At 47.8% G+C, this 24,930-nt stretch overlaps 1 protein-coding gene across 1 annotated transcript in view; it reads left to right on the forward strand.

Annotated features, from left to right (window-relative positions):
* The first annotated feature begins 18,669 nt into the window (after positions 1-18,669).
* Positions 18,670-24,930, forward strand: part of CATIP (ciliogenesis associated TTC17 interacting protein) — a 51,934-nt gene continuing 45,673 nt past the window's right edge. The window contains exon 1 of the mRNA XM_083153705.1: positions 18,670-18,781. The gene's annotated coding sequence lies outside the window, so the exon portion shown is untranslated. The remainder of the gene's footprint in view (positions 18,782-24,930) is intronic.

Consider the following 24,930-nt stretch of genomic DNA (forward strand, 5'->3'; position numbering starts at 1 on the left):
CTGTGCAGAAGGAGGGAGCAAGCTGAGCGCCAGATCCAGGTACCCCGAGAACTGCGTGCTTCACATAGGTATCGTGCTAGGCTGTACCTGAACTCCCTCTCTGATCAACAGGTTGTGGGGATGTTTCGGCTGAACCGCAATAACCTTTTGAACTTATATGAGCAGGTGAGAGATGATTTGGACCCTTATGGGGGTGCCAACTATGCAGTGTCTGGGCTGCAGAAATGAATGTGTGCCCTCTACTTCTTGGCCACAGTCTCCACTCAGTCTGTGACCTCATGGTCATTGGGGGTCTCACAAGCCACTTTCTCTAAGCATTTCACTCAAGTGTTACTTGCTTTCAAGAAGTTGTGGTGCACATATATCAGATTCCCACGTTGTGAGTCCGAGTGGCAGGACCTTAAGGTGGCTTTCTATAGGCTCTCAGCATTCCCAAATGTGGTGGGAGCCATAGATTGAAGCCACATTGGGCTTCGGCCACCGCACGTGAGGGGACACATCTACGTCAATCGGCATGGGTTTCACTCTCTGAACGTGCAGGTGGTATGTGACACCAACCTAAAAATACTCAGTGTGGTTGCAGGCTACCCAGGGAACTGCCATGATGCCTATATTCTGTGTCACTCAGCCCTCTGGGACCGATTCCAGGACCACCCCAATGTCGGAGGGCTGGCTATTTCGGTATATTTTTACGATGCTGTATAGCAATTTTAAAAATTACATACCAAATTAGTTCAACACCCTCACTGCACATTACCATAGTAGGTTACACCATTTCAGTTTTATTATAAAAACATTAGGATTGAAAAAACCACAGACACATTTTACAGTAAAGGAACGTCTTTACTAATGCAAAAAAATGATTTTAGGTCCTATTACTGGACCATACATTTTCACAAAAATATTCTTCATGATAAAACTGTAAAGAACAAAAATAGACACGTGCAACTTGTACAATCACTTTTTAGGTACCTGTGTACGCGCACATTCCCCCTTTGCCCCTGACCCCAGCTCACCCCTGGTTCGCACACTCCTACGTGGTGGTGAAGTGGGTGAGCCGCTCAGTGGTGTACTTGACACACTACTAATAGTGGATGTAGCTGTACCTAGTGCATTTAATTCTTGAATTTAATTGTGCCTGCATGGCAATCAAGGCATTAGTCTGTGCTGATATAGCTTGTGTTTGCCCATGGTCCCTTTCAGTTAGGTTGGCTATATTATTGTTTTGTACCCGTAGGCAGAGCCGGATTAACAATGGGCCTGATGGAGTTATAGCTCCATGCCCACTCTCCAAATAGGCCCATTTTGTAGCTGAGGGTCAGGGCTTTCCAACGAGACCAGCCCCGCGTCACTAGCCCCCTGGGAACCGGAGATACCGACAGGAAAACCTGGAACGTTTTCCCCATAAGATAACATGGGACCCGCTAATTCCGACCTCCACCCGGTTCCAATGGCTGCCAGTTCCCCCTACAGCATCACAGAAACTTGAGGTTGATCTCAGTCGAACCCAAATCGCTGGGCCTTCAATCTGAGTCCCGGGCCGGCCGCCTGTTACATTGACATTCTTGGCCAGATTCCTGGCCAACCACTCGTGCCTCTAGGGGGGAAGGGGCAGGCCGCGGTGGACGAAGGACTGCTACTCGGAGGATGGAGCCGCAGCGTGGGGAAGCAAGGCAGGGCAGAGAGATGGGAGCCGCAGCAGTGGAGCACGGACCCGGGCCTAAAAGCAAGTTACAGTACTATGTATTGGGTGTTATAATGGGGGTGGGGGATCTGCCTGTGGTGTCCTGGTATAATTATACAGGGGGAGCAGCCTGTGGTGTCCTGCCAGGACACCACAGGCTGCTCCCCCTGTATAATTATACCAGAACAGTCTTGGTGTAATTATACAGGGGGAGCTGCCTGTAGTGTCCTGGTATAAATAAACAGGGGGAGCAGCCTGTGGTGTCCTGCCAGGACACCACAGGCTGCTCCCCCTGTATAATTATACCAGAAAAGTCTTGATGTAATTATACAGGGGGAGCTGCATGTAGTGTCCTGGTATAATTATACAGGGGGAGCAGCCTGTGGTGAAAGGTATAATTATACAGGGGGAGCAGCCTGTGGTGTCTTGCCAGGACACCACAGGCTGCTCCCTCTGTATAATTATACCAGGACAGTCTTGGTATAATTACACAGGGGGAGCAGCCTGTGGTGTAAGGTATAATTATACAGGGGGAGCAGCCTGTGGTGTCTTGCCAGGACACCACAGGTTGCTCCCCCTGTATAATTATACCAGGACAGTCTTGGTATAATTATAAAGGGGAGCAGCCTGTGGTGTCCTGGTATAATTATACAGAGGGAGCAGCCTGTGGTGTCCTGATCTTTGAATATAGGGGAGCAGCCTGTGGTGTCTTCTTGTTATTATGCGGGGGAGCAGCCTGTGGTGTAAGGTATAATTATACAGGGGGAGCAGCCTATGATGTTCTGGTATGATTATACAGAGGGAGCAGCCTGTGGTGTCCTATTCTGTTATTTTAATACTGGGGGGCAGCCTGTGGTGATCTGTTATTATACAGGGGGAGCAGCCTGTGGTGTCGTTATTATGTTTTTTTTTTATTAATACATATTTTTTTACCGAAAAGCCGCCATTTAATGATGCGTTGTTACTTATGGGCCAGTGCTCTGGACTTGCCCCCCAGGCTAAAAGTTGCCAGCCAGCCCCTGCTTATTGTCCAGTGGTAGCACACCCCAGAAAAATGACTCATGATCTGTGTAGATAGACACCAATAAAGGGGTACTTTATAGGTGATTAGTATCTGTGCGATTGACAAACCCAGACCAATGTGTGTATATACTCTGTATGTGCATTTCCATGTGGCTCTGTACAATCCAGTAGTCCTGGCAGCAGATGTGAGATAGTTTGAGTATATGCCTTAAAACACCCTGTTCTTGGTGGTTTCCCACCTGTCCCCCTGTGTAACATAAGAGGGAAGAGAATAATGTGGGGTATACTGTAGATGTGATGTGCCGCATGACCATCACCAACTGCCGCCCGCATGCCACATTGCAATCCTCAGTGCACAACAATATCACTGGCATTTCCTGGACAGCAGCTGATGTGGACGCAGGAGAAAAGGCCTCTCAGGTGAGAACAATTTGCAGGCGATTATTTGCTACCAGAGATTCTCCTAGTGAGTTATTAGTGAGTGGAGCTCAGCGCACAATTACATCTGTGCTTTTTCTTTCTCTTTTTCCCCCCTTTTCTTTTTTTTTTTTTTTAATTTGATCACCTTCTGCCTCCGGCTACAATGAGCCGCCGAGAGTTATCCCAGCTGATTGGAAATGAAGGTCAGTAAAATGTTTGTTTAGTAAATTAAATCTTAGACCAATGTCTCATCTCTAGCAGTTGGCCATTGTAGTGGGAGGGATTATAGTAGTGGTGGCTGGCCAGTGTCCCTGTGTTACTGGCTGGCACCTCCCATGCTGTCAGTTACAGATCAGGAACCGCTAAGCATTGGGGCCTGCATCCATACACTCATACTGTTACAGCTCTGTTTTTCAGTTGTATAGTAATATAATATATAAATCATGTTACTGCTGGAAGTCTTATTGTACACCAGCAATATCTGATTCTCATATGGCTATTTGTTATATCTACAATATATGAAATATCGTTTTAGATGGACCCAGCCCGAACATCAGAGGGACATGGCTGAGGTCAGGACGCCGCAGACCATCCCGTGGGAGTCAGTCAGCAAGAAGATCTGGACCAACATCGGGAAGAGGAAGATCTGGACGAAGAGGAAGAGACCATCAGGCAGTTGCAGACAGAGTAGATCACCTCCTGCTGGACAGCATCATGCGGCTCGTCCTGTCCCATCTCCCCACCTACAGCAGGCGCACCATTGCAGACGGAGAGGAACCAGAGTACTGCTCCATCTGTATCTCTGACATTGGGGTAGGTACAGAAATGGCTGTATCGTACTGTCACCACACCTTCCATGTTCCCTGTCTGACAGAATGGCTGCAGGTCAACAACATCTGCCCTCTGTGCCGCATGAGACTCTTGAACCCAAATCATTTCTACTGACGGCTCCGCAGCAAAGATCATGGTCTAAAGCGGTAAGTTCCTGTTTAATTTTAAAGTTCAAAATATTTTACACTTTTAGAGTGTTTTTATTTTCAATTTACAGTTTTTGAATTTTTCAAACAATTAAAAGACTTGTCACTGATCCCTCCAGTTCCAACAATTGTTGTTACATGTTTACAGTGTTTTTCTCTTTTAATTATCTGTTTTGAAACTGGAGGGAATTGACGTGAACAAGATGGGGATTAGGGCTACTGGCGACACCCCAAAAAAAAAACGACATTGAGCAGCCACCTCATGGGTGTGTTGGAAGAGCTGCTAAGCTGCTAATTATTTTTAAAGTGTTGACAATTAAATCCAACTCATTGATAATTTAATAATTTGAACATTTAAACTCTGGTAAACTTCAGATATTAATTAGTAAACCTGACCCTTTTCATCGCCAATATGTCTCCAAGTCATTATTTTACACTTATTATTGTTTACATATGTATAAATGTGGGCTAACATTAGCTGATTCAGTATAACATAATATTTTTATCATGATTTATAGAGCTCCAAAATATTACATGATATTGTGGGTCAGTGTCACGGGTCTTGCGATACATCTTGGAATTAACACCACATGATCTTCAGAAAAACAGTGTAGGCTGAATTTCCCAAATTCTGCAATTACTGTCCAGAGTTTAAGGATGTCCATGTGAGAGAACAGAATTACATCAGTCAACTGAATATAAACAACTGGACTCAAGCCAGGATATCCTTAAAACATGGACTGTGAAGGTGCCCATAGGCAGCGGCGGATTGGCATGCTGGGACACCGGGTCAGATTCCGGTGGGCTGGCCCTAATGCCCTGCAGAAACGGCCGCTCACCCTACTTGGAGGGCCGCAGAGTGGGGACCGCAGCTACGTGTCTGCCTCTGAGATCCCCTGCAGACAGCGCTGGGGATTTCCATTAAAATGTGTCTCTTGTACGGTGGCTAGGGCCGTCGCTACCCGCACAGCAAGGTATGTGGTGCTGGTGCAGGGACGCGCAGGCCTGGAGAGCCACTCCCTGCATCCTCTGACAGCACTGCTGCTGCCAGTGTGACAGGCGCCGCAGCAGCGCAGACTGGCAGCCAGTAGCGCACGGGGTATGAGAATACCCTGCTGTGCGCTACTGGCTGCCAGTCTGCGCTGCCGCGGCGCCTGTCACACAGGCAGCAGCGGCCCTGTCAGAGGTCTCTACTTATCACCCTGTCTCAACTGTGAGGTACTGACATACATGCAAGACCATCGCCTGGCCCTCCCCTCTCCCACGTCTCCTTTTCCGTCATTTCCTCCCCTCTCTTGACTCACATGGTGCACAGTCACTGGAGACTGGACTGGAGGAGCCCAGCTGATGCGACGAGTGGAGCAGCTGAATAGCATGCACAAAAGAGACTCTGGTAAAAACTACTTTTTGGGGAGGTCCTGGTGGTGATTTCTGCGGAGAGTGCCACAGATTAGTGTAGTGGGGGGAAGACGACGACACTAACAGAGTGTGCTAAGGGAGTGTCAGCTTATTTTGCTGGGGGTCACAGAGTAATGTGCGCTGGAAGGGATGGGTGGTGTATGATTATGTGCATTGGCTGTGGGTGTTTATAATTATTTGCACTGAGAAGGGAGGGAATGGTGTATAATTATTTGCGCTGGGGGGATGGCATATAATTATGTGTGCTGCAAGGAATGGCCTATAATTATGTGCGCTGAGAGGGGGGATGGTGTATAATTATGTGTGCTGGCAAGGGGGGTATATTGTGTTCTGGGAGTGGGGTTAATGGCGTATCATTTTGCCGCAAAATTTCTGGACACTTTCGCCATTCTGCCACTGCCTTCCGAAGGCTGGAGCGGCAGCAAAAACTCCACAACCTGCCCTGCCATCACCTCAAACAAGAGGTGGTGTGACGCGCTGGAACTTCACCCTCTATATGCTGCAGAGGATGGAGGAGCAGCAAAAGGCCATTCAAGCCTACACGGCCACCTATGACATAGGCAGATGAGCCGGGATGCACCTGACTCAAGTGCAGTGGAGACTGATTTCAGTGTTGTGTAAGGTTCTCCAGCAGTTTGAACTTGCCACACATGAAGTCAGCTCCAACACTGACAGCTTTAGTCAAGTTATTCCCCTGATCAGGCTGTTGCAGAAGCAGCTGGAGAAAGTGAAGGAGGAGCTAAAGCATTGCAATTCTGCAAAGCATGTAGCTCCTATGGATGAAGCCCTCCATACGCTTTGTCAGGATATGAGGTTGGTCTGTTAGAGGAATACATTCTGGCCACTGTCCTCGATCCTCGGTTTAAAGAGTATGTTGTGTCTCTGTTTCCGGCAGTCTCAAGTCTACAAAGGTGCAAAGACCTGCTGGTCAGGAGATTGTCATCTGAAGTGGACCATGACATGGCAAGAGCTCCTCCCTCATTTCTCCCACACCTGTGGTTGCGAGGAAACAGCTGAAATTTCCAACACAACCCGCTGGCGGGGATGCCGGGCAGGCAGGAGCAAGTTTGGACATCTGGTCCGGACTAAAGGACCTGCCAATGATTGCTGACATGTCTACTGTCGCTGCATTGGATGCTGTCACCATTGAAAAAATGGTGGAGGATTACTTTGGTGACAGCATCCAAGTAGACATGTCAAGCAGTCCATACCTCTACTGGCAGGAAAAAAAGGCAGTTTGGAGGTCCTTGTACAAACTGGCTCTATTTTATCTGAGTTGTCCCCCCTCCAGTGTGTACTCTGAAAGAGTTTTTAGTGCAGTAGGGAACCTGGTCAGTGAGCGGTGTAGAAGGTTGCTTCCACAAAATGTGGAGAAGATGATGTTCATCGAAATTAATTATCAATTCTTGAATGAAGACCAGCAATTGCCGCCAGAGACTACAGTGGGACCTGTGATTGTGAAGTCTAGCAGGGATGAATTGATAATCTGTGAGGATGAGTAAGTACACACTGAAGAGGGTGAGGAATCAAAGGATGAGGACGACATCTCTGGAATTGAGAAAGCCACCCTGGAGTGGAGAAATTAGTTTTCCTAAGGAGTCTGGTCAAACTGACACCCGGCCGCCCGCATATTTATTGCCACAAGGGACCCGACTGGTGCGTTCACATCTGCGCTGCCGGCGCTGTGGCAGAGCTCTGCACAATGTGAGTCCGGCAGGAGAAGCGGTGCTAGCTGTTACATCTCAGCTGGGTTGACAGATATCAGAGCCGGGTGACCTCCATGTGGATAGGAGGAGAACGGCACAGCCTACGACACAGACTGCACTAAATTGGTGAGCCGTGTGAGCTCACAGATGCAGGCACTCCTTTCCATTTACAAATACACGGACACCTGCTGCCTGGACTAATTACCTATGTGGAATCTTGAGAGGTAATACACATTCTTATTTGGAGCTAAATATTCGTATTGGTCCATTGAGCAGACTACACTGGATGCTGGATAGATTGCGATTATTGCACTTTACAGCTGAGTCTTGGTCCTACTAATTGAGCAAGAACTATTCAGCCATTGCAGTATATTGTGATACTTACCAAAACGGACTAAAACTGCTAATCCAGCTATTGGTTTATCGATCAAATAAGAGTTATTAAGCCCATATGTGCATATATGAACCTTTTATCATTATAAAATATTTTTTAGTGTCATTTTATGTTATTTTGTGTTTTTAGATTTAATAAATGTTATTAAATATTTGTGTGTACCGTTGAGCGCCCCACGCTGTTTTCTTTCTTGTGGTACTTTTTGGAGGTTCACAGTCCTCCAGCATAGTGGCTGCAGGGCTACACTACACACTGCGAGACTCCCTAGCGATTTAGACAACTGTTTCTCTTTACTGCCCATAGCAACCAACAAGATTCTATCTATTGTCTTCTAGATTCTAAAAGCTGCTAAATTAGTAAGAAGGAGACTCTGATTGGTTATTATATGCAACATCACATCCTCAATAGAACTTCCATCTTAGTAAATGTACCCTTTACCCTCCTATAGCCTATCCTTAACCTCCCATCTCATAGCCCAATCCTACCCATCTAGTCCTTGCAGAATATTAACATTTTCACATGTCTACATTTCAGATGCTACTAAGACGCATGTGACCAGGTGGCTCACTCATCACGTGCTGCATGGCGTGTTGAGGCTGGATGTATGAGGACACATCTGTATATTGCATTTCACTACTGTTTTAAGAGGCATACACATGTAGAGATGTATGCTAAGCAATTTTGCTAAGCTATTTAGGGTAGGCGATTTTCTGGTGTACAGATCGCCCATGGGGAGCACATACAAATGCAGAGATTTGTGCTGACATTAGTTGGGGGAGTGGTAACTCCACTTGAATAAATACAAGAAAAGATACCGACAAATTCTTGGTGCCAACAGAGATTTTTTTTCACGTTCATTAATGTTCTCACCCAAAATAAAGGAACAGAAAAACCACAATAGTGTAATACAGTTTTTGCAATTATGCATATATTTTCATTTGGAGGAATTTTGAAGTAGATGAGACTCATACCCTATAAGGTGGTCTACTGTTTAAGGTAGACACAATTCACTTGTTAGGGAGCAGTAACGTCACCATCAAGTCACCAATGCTTCCAATTCTAATTGTAGTATATGAAAGAAAATGAAGCTGGTATAGTGTAATACCGCTTTTTTATTCACAACAAACAATTCAACATAAAAACAAGAGCAGCAGACTCTCACCGAGTAAAATTGTCCACAAAGCATTTGTAGACAAATCAGGCACTTGGTTTTATATCACGGGCGTCCCTGGAGCCTTTGTCCCAGTGAAGTCCAGTGTTGTCCACCCTTCTCTCCACGGCCAAAGCGTTTCTTATTCAAGGCATGTGGAGAGGCGGACCTACTTCCTATATTCAGACCCCAAGTGGGGAAATCCTATTTCCAGACATGGAGGGTGACATTTAATAAGATGCGCTTTTTGGGGTTTTTTTTGCGATTTTTAGGCAACAAAATGGGGTTATTGCACTTTGCCGAAATCACGTACTTAATCGGGTGCGCTAAATCCCGTAAACATTTTGTGTGATAACTCGCACTCTCACTTGCCGGTTTCAATTCACATTTTTATCGCATCCAGATGTTTTCCCATACAAAAGTATACATATTGCTTATTTTATGGAATGCGCAAACGGAATTCGCATTTCAAAAGTGTCTAAAAATCCCCACTGGTGCAGACCAGGTGCTGATGGGCGAATTGACCTAAAAGCAGCTTTGGTCAAGTGCAGAAATGGTTAATTTTCTCACAGGTGTCTTCATTTTTAATCATAAACTCCCCTACATATACCCCAACATCATTAAGGACACCTGTGAGGGTTTGAGAGATGGAGATTGTGCAGAATGGTGTGGAGCTGGCTGTTTGTGACTTTCATCATTTGGAGAAGCTGTGCAGAAGGAGGGAGCAAGCTGCGCGCCAGATCCAGGTACCCCGAGAACTGCGTGCTTCACATAGGTATCGTGCTAGGCTGTACCTGAACTCCCTCTCTGATCAACAGGTTGTGGGGATGTTTCGGCTGAACCGCAATAACCTTTTGAACTTATATGAGCAGGTGAGAGATGATTTGGACCCTTATGGGGGTGCCAACTATGCAGTGTCTGGGCTGCAGAAATGAATGTGTGCCCTCTACTTCTTGGCCACAGTCTCCAATCAGTCTGTGACCTCATGGTCATTGGGGGTCTCACAAGCCACTTTCTCTAAGCATTTCACTCAAGTGTTACTTGCTTTCAAGAAGTTGTGGTGCACATATATCAGATTCCCACGTTGTGAGTCCGAGTGGCAGGACCTTAAGGTGGCTTTCTATAGGCTCTCAGCATTCCCAAATGTGGTGGGAGCCATAGATTGAAGCCACATTGGGCTTCGGCCACCGCACGTGAGGGGACACATCTACGTCAATCGGCATGGGTGTCACTCTCTGAACGTGCAGGTGGTATGTGACGCCAACCTAAAAATACTCAGTGTGGTTGCAGGCTACCCAGGGAACTGCCATGATGCCTATATTCTGTGTCACTCAGCTCTCTGGGACCGATTCCAGGACCACCCCAATGCCGGAGGGCTGGCTATTTTGGTATATTTTTACGATGCTGTATAGCAATTTTAAAAATTACATACCAAATTAGTTCAACACCCTCACTGCACATTACCATAGTAGGTTACACCATTTCGGTTTTATTATAAAAACATTAGGATTGAAAAAAACACAGACACATTTTACAGTAAAGGAACGTCTTTACTAATGCAAAAAAATGATTTTAGGTCCTATTACTGGACCATACATTTTCACAAAAATATTCTTCATGATAAAACTGTAAAGAACAAAAATTGATACGTGCAACTTGTACAATCACTTTTTAGGTACCTGTGTACGCGCACATCCCCCCTTTGCCCCTGACCCCAGCTCACCCCTGGTTCGCACACTCCTACGTGGTGGTGAAGTGGGTAAACCGCTCAGTGGTGTACTTGACACACTACTAATAGTGGATGTAGCTGTACCTAGTGCATTTAATTCTTGAATTTAATTGTGCCTGCATGGCAATCAAGGCATTAGTCTGTGCTGATATAGCTTGTGTTTGCCCATGTACCCTTTCAGTTAGGTTGGCTATATTATTGTTTTGTACCCGTAGGCAGAGCCGGATTAACAATGGGCCTGATGGAGTTATAGCTCCATGCCCACTCTCCAAATAGGCCCATTTTGTAGCTAAGGGTCAGGGCTTTCCAACGAGACCAGCCCCGCATCACTAGCCCCCTGGGAACTGGAGATACCGCCCGGAAAACCTGGAACGTTTTCCCCATAAGATAACATGGGACCCGCTAATTCCGACCTCCACCCGGTTCCAACGGCTGCCAGTTCCCCCTACAGCATCACAGAAACTTGAGGTTGATCTCAGTCGAACCCAAATCGCTGGGCCTTCAATCTGATACCTGGTCCATATGGGTTCATTGGTTCTAGAGATATTGCAGGTAAAACTATTTGTTTTTTTCATTTCTGAAATGTAATTTCATGGCTGTTCATGTTGTTTGAGGGCAGATTTGTCTGGAACCAAACGGCCCAGTTTCACGGGATCAAAATCATTCGAAGGCTACATGTAAATGGGTCAGTTGGTTTCGAAGATATAGCTGGTTGTTTAAAGGGGGCGTGGTGGTTTTCTCTCCCCCTCACACCAGAAAATGCAGGGACTAGGCTTGTGTAAAAGGGGCCAGTCCGAGAATGTCCCTGCATGATCCTGGGACCATATTCGCTGCATTTTCTGGTATGAAAGGGGTATTATTTCAAATAGCCGGGACCTGCAGTGCTCTGAATACAGCCGGGCAGCCCCCTGCTCTCTGCCCGGCTGTTAATGGCTGTCATTTCTGCCCGGCGGAGACTGTCCCCCAGTTTCCGCGAGCATGAATTTCCCCTTGGCAATGAGCATGTAATCCCACATGGCAATGAGCATGGAACCCCTGGCAATGAACATGGAGCCCCTGGCAATGAACATGTAGGTAAGCAACACTTATGTAGCATCATTTTTAATAGGCATTATGGTGTTTGGCATAATACGTAATGGAGATTATGGTGTGAAGGTTAACATGTAATGAACATTATGGTGTACATTTTTAATGTGCGCCTTTGGCGCGCAATGCCCTTATTTATGAAGCATATTGTGCATTATTGCTCAATCTGTTTGGTATAGTGCAGGCATGTCCAAACTATGGTCCTCCAGCTGTGAAACTACAAGTCCCATCATGCATTGCCACAGTTTTGCAATTAGGGAATGCTAAAACTATGTCAAGGCATGCTGGGACGTGTAGTTTCACAACAGCTGGAGGGCCACTGTTTGGACATGCCTGGTATATTGTGTATTTTGGCTCAATCCATGTGGCAAAATGTGACTGTTGCCTTAATCTGTGTGGCACAACGTGAATTTTGACTCCATCTGTGTGCCATAGTGTGAATCGGTGTGAATTTTGTCTCATTCCATGTGGCATAATGTGTAAGAGGCAAGTACAGTATAAGGGGGTTACTATTGTGTTGCATGATTTGTATAAGGGGTATATGGTGTGGTAAACTTAGGTTACCACATAAAAGGTGCTGACATACTGTCTACCAAGTTTTGGTTTTCAGTATTTTTTTATAACTGGAGTGCAGTCTCACCCCGCAAGTATCTTAGGACATCGGCGTCCTGCGGGTGCACCTTTGGAGTGCACCCGCCAATATATCTCCCTGCATTTTTCTTATGCCAGCCCCCTGCATTTTCCAGGTATATATAATTAGTTGAAAGTATTTACAATACAAAATAGAGACACACCCATGAGCAGACCAGACCATGAGCAGACCACCCAAACAGAACACTGGTCACATCCCCCACATTATTAGGTGCTGGCCGCAACCCCTAATATTGCGAATAATAGGCCCTTGATCATTTTCAGCTCCAGGCCCATTTAGACCTTAATCTGGCTCTGCATCTATATGTAGTGACTGTCCCCATACATACATACATACATACATACATACATATAATGCCTCATACATACAACCATACACTGCATACATTGATTCATTCATATTTGCATTTCCCCCTTCTCCCCAGCCAGGGCACCCGGCACACTGTGATAACTTCAACTTCCCTGGAGAGTGACTGCAGACAGCCACTACTGCGGGCGCTGTATCACAAAATAGTGCACTGCAGGCCAGAACAGCGGGGAAGGTTACTGCACTCCACTGCTGACTCCCGCTGCTGGATCCTTCTCCCCACGGCTCCCGCTGCTAATTCCTCCCCGCGGCTCCCGCTGCTAATTACTCACCGCGGCTCCCGCTGCGGACACTTTCTCCCAGTGACTCCCGGTGCCATGTTCGCCTGCTTCTCTGCTGCTGGCGGAGGAAAGTGGCGGCCAGTCATAAGTCATGTGACAAAAAGAATATAGTATATTTGAATGTTGGGCAGAGGGGGCGCCCTCCAGTGGCTGGCGCCCTAGGCAGCTGCCTAAAGCTGCCTAGTGGTAGCACCGGCCCTGCCTGCACACCTGATTACAAGGTGGATAACAGTTATGTCCCCACAATTACTCATATAGCAGATATAGTAATAAATTCTGCCCACTTGCTTATCTGGTAGTAATAAAGAATTCCTGGCTCAGTTGGCTCACCAATATCATGCGGGGGTGCCCTACAATTGCCATCCATTCTTTCTGTTTCTTCAATACGCATGGGAAACACAATGGAGGGGGGGGGGGGGTTTCCTATTGTGTCAGTCATTGTGTCTGGTGGCAGCCCTGACGGCAGGCGCCACTGTGCCAGCCAAACAGAGAGTGTAACAGACCGGACATCAAACTCTGCATTCCGGAGCTTGTAGTGTCTGGGAGTTGTCCCATCCGGGGGGTGTCTTGTCTGGGGGTCCCTGTGATAGCTTTCACCAGGGACATGGGCAAGGGGAGATTACAGCCTCCCCATCTGGTCCGGATTTAACTACACCATACCTCCCAACATGACCCTCTCCAGGAGGGACGCAGTGCTCTGTTTTTGGACTTCCCTCTGAATTTATGATTCCCCTCACCTGTGCTGAAACATCTTTCTTATCAATTAACCTGTTCAAAACAGGTGATGGCAATCAAACATTCAGGGGGAAGTCCAGGAGCAGAGCATTGTGTCCCTCCTGGAATGAGTCATGTTGGGAGGTATGATTATATTCCTTGGCCACGCAGGGGGCTGTATTCTCCCCCTTTTCCTCCCCCTGATGACAGGTGTCAGAGCAGGCTCACCAGACAGGACACCCACGGTAAGGCATACCCTCCACCCCCCCCCCCCCAACCAGACACTACAAGCTCCAAAATTACATATATTGCATACCCTCCAACATGACCCATTGCATTCAGTACACAATGCTCTGTTCCTGGACGTCCCTGGTAATGTATGATTGTCATCACCTGTGTTGAAACACCCTTCTCATCAATTACCTAGTTCCCCACAGGTGCTGGCAATCATACATTACACGGGAAGTCCAGAAGCAGAGCATTGTGTACCGAATACAATGGGTCATATTGGAGGGTATGATATTGATAAATGGAGCTGGGGTGTTGTCCGGTCCGGTTTTTACCCATACCCACACATCAGTGATGTCATTCACAGTTTACTGCAGCTGCTGGAACTACACCTGGAATATTGACAGATTTATAAGGCAAGACCCGGGCCAGACCTAAATAATAATACAACATGAGAGCAGCAGTTGTGCGTTGCCCGGGTGCAGCTGCTTAACTGGGAGTGTGGGAGGGGAAGCTGTTACACGGAGGGTGCCTCCCTACCATTGGTTAGTGCGGCCGCCGCGTGACCGCGTCCCCTCCCACACTCCCAGTAATGCTGTGCAGGACGGGCGCGGTCAGGCATTGGCGGCCGGCCGGCAACGTGACTGGACAGTCAGACGGGCTGCTACTACTGCCCTGGTACCTGCTGCTACGCACCTCCACTGCAGCTAGGGTGACCAACTCATCCCTTTAATCCGGGACACATATTAATTACACAGGTTTTAAACTGCCACACCCAAGACTCCATTTCACCTGGTTTTAAACAGCCACAGAACCTGTGTAATTAATATGTGTCCCGGATTAAAGGGATGAGTTGGTAACCCTAACTGCAGCACAGTCACAGTGGCACGCACAAATGGGCCACGCGGCTGATCCAGGACAGTCCAATTCAGTACATAACTGCTGAGCCTCCCGGCTCCCACCCTTCTGTCCTGGCAGTAGCTGCTGGCTCCCCGGCCCTTCAAAATTAAAACAGATGCTGCTGCTGCCAACTAGGTACAGTTTTCAGGTGCAATAATTTATATTATGTTTATGTGAATTATGTAAAAATATAATATATATATATATATCTACATACCTCCTAACTTTCGTCCGGAGGAAATAGGGATACTCGCGCGGCGAAAAGGGGGCGGGCGTATGCAAATGAGGGCGCGGCTTATGCTAATTAGCCGCAACCTCATTTTCATACGAGAATAGACGCTGTGCGCATGCGCACAGCGTCTATTCTACTAGATTGGGGGGTCTCCCAACTGCCACCCCCCCGCAGCGGGACAATGCCTGCCGCGGGTGGGACATCGGGACAGGACCCGAAAATCGGGACTGTCCCGACGGAATCGTGACAGTTGGGAGGTATGTATATATATATATATATACATACCCACACACACACACACACACACACACACGTGTGTGTGTGTATATGTATATATATATATATATATATATATATATATATATAATATAGACCAAGGGTTTGTTGTAGACCCACAGGAATAAGGCGGCACTCCACGGATTTAGGTAAAGTTAGGTGAAGATTTTATTGTCAATAGACAGTATACATGTTGCCAGTCGTCAACGTTTCAAGGCCACCTGGGCCTTTTCATCAGGACGTGCAAATCGGTGCATAAAGTGCGGTGCAGTGAAAAAAGATCTTTTTTCACTGCACCGCACTTTATGCACCGATTTGCACGTCCTGATGAAAAGGCCCAGGTGGCCTTGAAACGTTGACGACTGGCAACATGTATACTGTCTATTGACAATAAAATCTTCACCTAACTTTACCTAAATCCGTGGAGTGCCGCCTTATTCCTGTGGGTCTACAACAAACCCTTGGTCTATATTGTATGTCATTTGGAAGGAAGGCACCACGGTATATGACTCTTCGTCCGGAGTGCCGAACAAACCGTCTGCTATATATATATATATATATATATATATATATATATATATATATACTACAGTTTTATGCAAGGAAAACACACCAAAAAGGACTTTATATCGCCCCCCAAAAAATCCCCCCCCCAGACCCCCATCCCGGGTTCGCCCATTGGAAAGTTGGTCACCCTAAGCTCTGCTAAAACTCCCACTTATTTCCCTGCTGCTGCTAAATTTGGGGCAGAGTCTCTGTTGCTGCCGCTGCTGCAGGAGGTTTTCGAATAATACTTTATTGGGTACTTGTGTACTAGCACAGCGCCCATCGCATCGCAGACCATAAGGCATGCGATGGTATGCGATGCGATGCGATGGCAGCCGATGTTATACAATTTTAAATTGTATACCATTGAATTGTATGGCATTGTATGGCATTCTATTGCATATACAACGCCAACCCGAAGCGTGGCGAGCGTAGGCGGTACGCGTCCTACGACCTTTTCATACCCCCACTATCCACGTCGGCGTGGAGTTGATTTTATATAGTGTGGCGAGCCACCGAGCCAGAAGCGTGACAAGCGTAATGAGCCCCGCGAGGGGACGCAGAATACATGTAAAGTAATACGCGTCCCCTTGCGGGGCTCGCTGACAGGGGCGGCCTGGGGCGGGGGGCAGGGTGCCATGTGCCCCCCGGGCCGCTTACCCATTCACTGGCTGCGGGCCGCGCTGGATCACCACCTCCTCCAGCCCTCCTGCGCTGGGCGCAGCTTCCAGAACACGGCCGTGGCTACAGGAAAATGGCCGCCGGCCCCCTGCACTGATGTCCTCAGTGCAGGAGGCCGGCGACCATTTTTCTGTAGCCGCGGACGTGTTCTGGAAGCCGCGGCCAGCTCAGGAGGGCTTCCGCGGCCAGCTCAGGAGGGCTACCGCGGCCAGCGCAGGAGGGCTGCCGCGGCCAGCACTAGAGGACGCGTTTCCCCGCCTGCCTGTCTCCGGGGATTTTTCGTCACAAACATTCTCTACTCACTGACATTCTGCCGGCAAGCACTTCAGCACCCGATCCCCTCATGCGCGGCAAATAGATGCTTGCAGACCTGAGGGCACAAAACTGGTTCCAGTGTAAATTGCCGGAAGAGCTTTGACGTATTGGAGAATATAAATTACTCCTGGGAGTGGTAAATATATCTGATTTGCACTACAGGAGAAATAATCTTTAAATATTTTGCCACTAACCCATTGCACTGTGGGGGCATATCTGGCACTGTGGGGGCATATGTGTATTTGGCACTGTGGGGGAATATCTGGCAATGTGGGGGCATACAGTATGTGTTTCTGGCACTGTGTGGGCATATCTGGCACAGCGGGGGAATATCTGGCACTGTGGGGGCATATGTGTATCTGGTGCTGTGGGGGCATATCTGGCACTGTGAGGGCATATGTGTCTCTGGCACTGTGGGGGCATATCTGGCACTGTGGGGGGCATATGTGTATCTGGCACTGTGGGGGAATATCTGGCACTGTGGGGGCACATGTGTCTCTGGCACTGTGGGGGCATATGTGTCTCTGGCACTCTGGGGGCATATCTGGCACTGTGGGGGCATATGTGTATTTGGCACTGTGGCGTAATATCTGGCACTGTAGGGGCAAATCTGGCACTGTGGACATCACATTGTGCGGTGTAATGGGCATCATGGTATGGGGCGTAATGGGCATTATGGTGTGGGGAGCATTGGGTAATTGCCATCACAGTATGGGGTGTAATCAGTGGTGCAAGTAGAAAAAACGATATAGTGGTACTGTGCTGCGCGCGACAAAAATGGGCGTGGTCATATGACATGAGGGGGAGTGGCTACATTGCAAAACTTTAGAACACGATGACATTTCTGTTTGGACTGGTGCATTGCATCCTGCACACAAATTGTGGGGACCAGGATCAAAGTGCAGGAGCCAGATAAACTACAAACAGTGATATTGCAAGCCGAAGGCGCGTGGCCAAAATTTACACAGTAATGCCTGTTACTCGTCACACACCCAAAACATATGACCCATGCCATAATGCCCATTACACATTATGCCTATTACTTATATGCCCCCAGTGCCAGATATGCCCCCACATATATGCCCCCAGTGCCAGATATGCCCCCACAGTGCCACACATATGCCCCCACAGTGCCAAGTATGCCCCCAGAGCCAGATATGCCCCCACAGTGCCACACATATGCCCCCACAGTGCCAAGTATGCCCCCAGAGCCACACATATACCTCTGGCGCGCACAAGCATTCCGTCTTCTGGAAAGTTAGGGGGGGGGTGGTATGGGCCAGTGCTCTGGACTTGCCTCCTAGGCTAAAAGTTACCAGCCAGCCCCTGCTCGCTGCGCTCGCCACGCTTTGGGCTCGGTGGCTTGCTGCGCTCGCCACACTATATAAAATCAACTCCACGCCGACGTGGATAGTGGGAGTATGAAAAGGTCGTAGGGCGTGTACCTGCGACCCTCGCGGGCTCGCTGCGCTCGCAACGCTTCGGGTTCCCGTTCATAGTGGGGGTGGCGTGGGGGTGCATTTAACATTGTAAGCCCCCATTAGGGTGCTTATACTATTAAAAATCGTATAGGGGGCTTATACAATTTTAAATCGCATCGCAGTGCATCTGGTGTATGCCATGCGATGCGATTATATGTCGTGCGACTAATATCGTGGTAGTACACAAGTACCCTTTATTGTACACTAATGAAAAAATGAATCCATAAATATCTATAAATCGGCCTCAAATGTGAATGCATCTTCCAATGTCTATGTTAAATTCCTAGACTTTGATGGTTTATGTACCTTTATTTCTTAAATTATGTTATGCATATATCATACGAGTGATCCATGCTGTACCTGGAACAGGCACTAGGTGGCGGTGCAGAGATACAGTCACAGCGTCGACCTCTGTTACCATGAACACGGCTGCTGGTTGATATGGAGATGACCTGACTCTCCTGCCTCGTTTAGCTGGAACCAACTACTGAGTGCGGGCGGCCCTGGCTGGACCAATACAGGTACTGTACATACTCAGTCATGATTTTGTAAAATAATCCCAGGCTGGATACACGTAGTAGTTACCTTTTCAACAATGTAACAAGCGTCTCCTGTTTTTACTTAGAATGTAAAAGTTATTGTATGTATTTGTTGTTGTGTGTGTGTGTGTGTTTGTGTGTGTTTGTGTGTGTGTGTGTGTGTGTGTGTGTGTGTGTGTAAAAGCCTTTGTTAATGTTAATTGTCAGTGCCCCAGGCACCTGAATTGTGCACTGACTGGATTCTGTTTTTGAAACCATTTTAAACCACACTATTTATGTGTGTGTGTGTGTGTGTGTGTGTGTGTGTGTTTGTATGTGTTCCATATCTGTATACACACTGTGGCCCTTATTCTGGTTGACAAGCTCCCCTGCATGTTCGCACAGGGAGCAATGTTTTTTGACTGTGCATGCATATAATCAGTTACGTGTCCGCTGTGTGCGAGTGGCCGCGGCGAATAGATTATTTGTCGGGCGCTCGCACACAACAGTGCGGGTGTAGGGTGGCAGGCCGGGGATTCACCCAAACTTTCATGGGCCTTCCCATGAACACACTGGGAGTTGTCATGGTAATTCCCCAATGACGCAGGTGCGGGGGTTGGGAAGCTGACGTCAGCGGATGTGAGCTACCCGCCCGTTTCCCGCACAGGGTGCCCGCAGATCAGAGACACTACAAAGGTGTCTCTGACCTGCGAGCGCTTCCAAAATCATTTGATGGTCGCTGACCTGCTTGCAAGGCTGCGAATGGATGATTATGCAAATTATCCATTCACATGCCTGTGGGGAATTGCACCATGCGAGGGGGGTGTGGGCAGTTTTGTAGCGGCGTCTGGTGGATTCGCGAGACTGTGCAATATGCAGTCTTGCGAGTCAACCAGAATAAGGGTGGCCTGTATGTATGCATGTGCCTCCGATTGGCTTCGATCGGAGGTTACCATCTGCAAGCGGACAGCACTTTGCTGAAGAATACCGCTGCCTCTTTCGGGAAGGTGGGGACAGCACAGGCCACCTCTCCACAATTTCTCCAAAAGGAATGTAAACATTTTAACCAACTTTTACTTTTCAGGTGACACTCGCCCCTTAACATTTAGCGCTGTATTATTAACCCATAAAAATCTTTCTATACAACAATAAGAGCTGCTTTCCACTATCAACCATAAGCGCAGTTTATTTACATATTGCATTCCCTTCCCATACGAGGTGCACTGTGCTGTGCGTCCCCCCTGCCCACTTAGCCAAGTACACATCAGAATGATGCAGTGGCGGAACTAACGTGGGTGCAGGGGGGGCAGCTGCTATGGGGCCCGGTGGCTGGGGGGGCCCGATAGGCAGCAAGCACTCCCCTGCACCGTGCTTAGGTTTTTCTTTTTTTAGGGAGCTGCGGCCGACTGTATGTTCAGCTACTCGCCGGAGGGGAGAGCAGAGTAAGGAGCCGGGCGGGGGCGCTAGTCCGGAAGGGAGACTGTGAGGGAGGAGGGACTGTCTGCCTAGCTCAGCACGGCAGTGGGACTGAGTGACAGTGAAGTTCAGCCAAGGGATGAATCCCACTATCCCAGTGATTTGCGATGGTGGCTGTGTCCATAGAGAGGCACAGCCACTCGCCACGGCCGCCCCACGACGGCTGCTGCTGATACCTTGCCCTCCCCGCTGCGTACTACAACCCCCACTCCCCTCCAGGCTCCTCGTGTTCCAGTCCCCAGGAAACGCAGATACAAAGCTCCTGAGCTTCAGGAGACCGTTGCTACTTGCAAGTTCCGCCCCTTGAACTGTCTGTCTCTGCTCTGCAGATCGGGGACTGAGGCAAACTTGTGGAGACATCGCAGTGTCAGTTTGAATTTGCTGCTGTCAGTGAGTGAACTAATCATCACTGCTCAAAGATCGGCAGTTGCTCCTGATTGGCTGCCCTCCGTGAGCTGTGATTTACTTTAGGAGAGCAGCAAATTCAAAATGCTGCCGCCGCTGCGCTGTCTCTACAAGTTTGGCTGCCAGCCAGACTCAGTCCCCAATCTGCTTGACTCAGAGTCAGAGCAGAGACAGACAGTCCTAGGGGCAGAAGTAGCACCGGACTCCTGAAGCTCAGGAGCTTTGTACCTGGGTCACCAATCTCCTGCTGTGCCCCTTGGGGTCTTTGGGACTGAGACACAGTCCCATTTATCTAACTCCTGCTGGTGGCCCTGCAGCAGCATGCACACCTGCCTCCCCCCCCCTAACTACTGCTATTGTTGCATTATTAAATGGACCCCTATGCTCCCACATGCTGGTGCACAGGCCTCTCGTACTACCACACTTGTGAAGCAGCGAGGAGCTGCGGTGCCAGAGGATCAGCGTGGGACAGAAGAAGAAAGAACATTGGTAAGTTTGTAATTGTCGCATAATGTGTAATGGGTTTTGTGGTGTGTCGCATAACGTGTAACGGGCTTTGCGGTGTGTCGCATAATGTGTAATGGGCTTTGCGGTGTGTCTCATAATGTGTAATTGCATTGCAATGTGTCAAATAATGTGTAACGGCCTTTGCGGTGTGTCTCATAATAATGTGTACTGGGCTTTGCGGTGTGTTGCATAATGTGTAACGGGCTTTGCGGTGTGTCGCATAATGTGTAACGGGCATTGCAATGTGTCGCATAATGTGTAATGGGCTTTGCGGTGTGTCGTGTAATGGGATTTGCAGTGTGTCGCATAATACGCAAGGGGATTTGCGGTGTATGTGTGAGGGGCATTAACCTTTGAAGCGAGGCCACACACTTTTTTTTAGAATGTGTGCATTCTTTATTTTGAAAATATCTATTAAAGGGGCACAATAATGGTGGCCACACACGGTGCGATGCGTACTGGTAGATACTTGAGTTAGGGGGGGCTCCATTATAAATTTTGCTATGGGGCCCACAAAGTTCTAGTTACGCCCCTGTGTATCCCACCTCACCTAATACCCAGCTGATGGATATATCGGTGTCTGTACACACTGCACGACCTGTGTACGATATATCCCTCCATCCTGCATTCAACTGCATGCATCATAATGCGTATAGTGGCTACATTATGCATGCTTGAGAGCAGTAACGAGGAAGCAGGTGGGGGAGATTGTGCGGGACTGCAGGAGGCATAAGTTATTCTCTTATTACTTATTTATGTGAATGAGTGTGTAGAGGCCCCAGTGTATTGCTTTGCACAGGGACCTATTATTCTGTTAAGATAGCCCTGCCGCCCAGCCTCTCACCCCCATCCTACAAAGGGCAGTGGTGTAATGTCAACAAGGAGCTATCAAAGGAATAAGGGACACTAATCCCCTTCCCCCCCTCCTCTTCACAGCAAGAACACACCTCTTTTACTCTCACGTGCTTTGGAAGCACACTGTTTCTTTTCAAAGTGTGGGGATTGGGGTCACCAGTTAGGTGCCTAAGGTACCAAAATTAGGATTGCTATGGGTGAGAAGGGTACTTATATGTTAGATGGGCGCCCACTAAGCTATTTGCTTAGTTTTACGCATCCCCTCGCGGGGCTCGCTGCGCTCGCTACACTATATAAATTCAAATATGTGCCGACATGGAAAGTGGGGGTATGAGCGTACTTACTATACCATAGGCGTGCGCAGCACATTTTATTAGGGGGTGCACTGTCAAAGCGGTGTGCCTAGCACCACCTATTGGACATGTCTAACACCGCCAATCAGGCGTGCACTCACTACAATATAAAACGTCTCTCAGCCACACCATTATATCCTGCCTATTTCAGTTTTAATCTTCTAATTACTCTGTGTAACAGTACATGCAAACAAAGTCAAAATCATATCTGGATGACACAGATATGTAGTGATATGACAATGGTGTAATACAATTAATAATGCAAAACACACATAATTGATTGATGGGCGCTTATTTTAATGAAATACAGGTCTAAAAAGCAAAAGTCTTTGGTAAAAGGTATTGCTGGTATTACTACCGGTAGCAGCAATAAGTGAGGGTGGGGGCACAGCCTTAGGGGGTGCCTGTGCACCCTTTACACTCAATGTGCGCATGCCTATGGTGGGCACCCAGCTAACATATAAGTCCCCACACAGAACATGACTAGGCTGCACATATGGTAATATGTGTAGCAAAGCACTTGAACTTTAATGATGTGCCCACAAATTTTTAGCAAATCTGTAACTAAGGGGGTTATTTTGGTTCACTCTTTCTGACAAATTCCTTCTAATGGTGTGTACACACAGTGAGATGTGCCTTGATGTGCTGCTGCTGTCACTTAAGGGGAGGGGCCCCCACTGGGCCCTTCCATCAGACTTTGGCCTGGGTAATTTGTACCCCTACCCCTTTCTCTCGGCACCCCTGATAATACCACACAGTAATGCCCCTTACACATGACACACATTATTAATGTCCTTATTACCATAATGCCCCTTACACATAATGCCAACCTTTATTAATGCTCCTCATTCACATAATGACACACATAATGCCTGTTACACATATGTCACACATTATTAATGCCCTTATACAAATGACACACATAATGCCTGTTACACATATGTCGCACATTAATAATGTGTTTATACATGACACACATAATGCCCCTTACACATATGCCGAACACTATAGCACAACCAACCCACCCGCAGACAGCACTCGCACAGCCGCTAACACTGTGACCTCTGCCTCTGCTTGGATACAGATGTTTCCTGATACATCTTGACTCAATAGGCCATGCAGCTTCTGGCCACTGTTATGACAGTACACACAAGGAGCTTCCGATGATTAAAATGATATGCAGCATGACTATAATCTGTGAGTGACTGTGGCTGTACCTGCATACGGAATGCTATGTTACAGTGATTTCCATGAATACACTATTTCATATGCAGATACAGCCTCACACACAGAATATAGGCATTTCATTTTAATCAGCAGAAGCTGCTGATGCCCCTAGGCATTCCAAATGCCCTAGGCAATTGCCTAGTTTGTCTATGCCTAAGGCCGGCTCTGCATAGGTAGCATAAATGACAGTGGCTCCATCTATATGCACTCCATCCTCTACATCACTGACCCCTCTGTACTTAATACTACACTGTACTACAATCACTGCACTACCTCCCGACATTACATCACTACATATCTCTCTAGAATTCTCACTACACTGCAAACAACAACAAAAAAACATTATGGGGAAGATCAGATCATTTTGTATAGGATAATCAGACAATATTTACTGTAAATGTTTTCACATATGGATGTGGAATTGGTTTATTATATATATAACAGTTACATAGTGTAGCAGAGACAGCATCTCCCCAAATGAAAGTAATGTGGAGGATCCAGACCAGGTTTTGGAAGCAGTAGCAGAATCCCAGGTGTGTAATCAGCAGCATCTGAGATTTCTTGATATAAGGGTTTCCAGGGCACCTTGTCCTTGATGGTGGATTAGCCGAACAAGCGATAAGGCCCCCATACACTATGCGATTTGGGCACGATTACACCCTATTCGGATGAATCGGGCCGTGAAATCGGCCCAAATCGCACTTGCAGACACCCCGTCTGATCCGATGCGCGGTCCCGTGCGCATCGGGTCGGGAGGTCGGACGTGCTACACATAAGATTTGCTAAATCTTATGTGGTCTCAGCCAATCAATAGCTTGCTAGTCATTCTGTATGGGCATTTTTTTTTTTCAAGTTATCTGTGTTCCTCCCTGCTCCCGCCGCTGCCCGGCAGCCAGTGTCATCCTCCCTGCCCAGCGCGCTGCTCCCGCTGTCACCCTCCTCCTGCCCAGCTCCCTATGCAGCCTCCCCCTGCTCGGCTCTCTATAGCCGGCATCTCCCGCCCGCTGTCATCCCTCCCGCACGGCTCCCTCCTCCTGCAGCTCCCCGGGGACCGCATATGATAAATCCATGCGATTTATCATATGCAAACCTTGGCACATCAAGTGCCTAATCGTGTGTCCCCTCCCGGGGAGCTGCAGGGGAAATCAGGTCCGACTTGTCCTTAGGACAAGTCAGACTAATGTATGGGGGCCTATAGGCTGGGGTGTGCGGGCTATTGTAGGGACCATTGGAGCCTTTGCAAAAGTCTTTGATGCTGAGATTGCCTCTATGCTACTGCCTGTATTAACAATTGCATATGGATTAACCTAAGATGCTGGGACCTGCTGT

The sequence above is a fragment of the Crinia signifera genome, chromosome 7 (genome assembly GCF_055691185.1).
Source record: "Crinia signifera chromosome 7, ASM5569118v1, whole genome shotgun sequence".
In the NCBI taxonomy this organism is placed as follows: domain Eukaryota; kingdom Metazoa; phylum Chordata; class Amphibia; order Anura; family Myobatrachidae; genus Crinia; species Crinia signifera.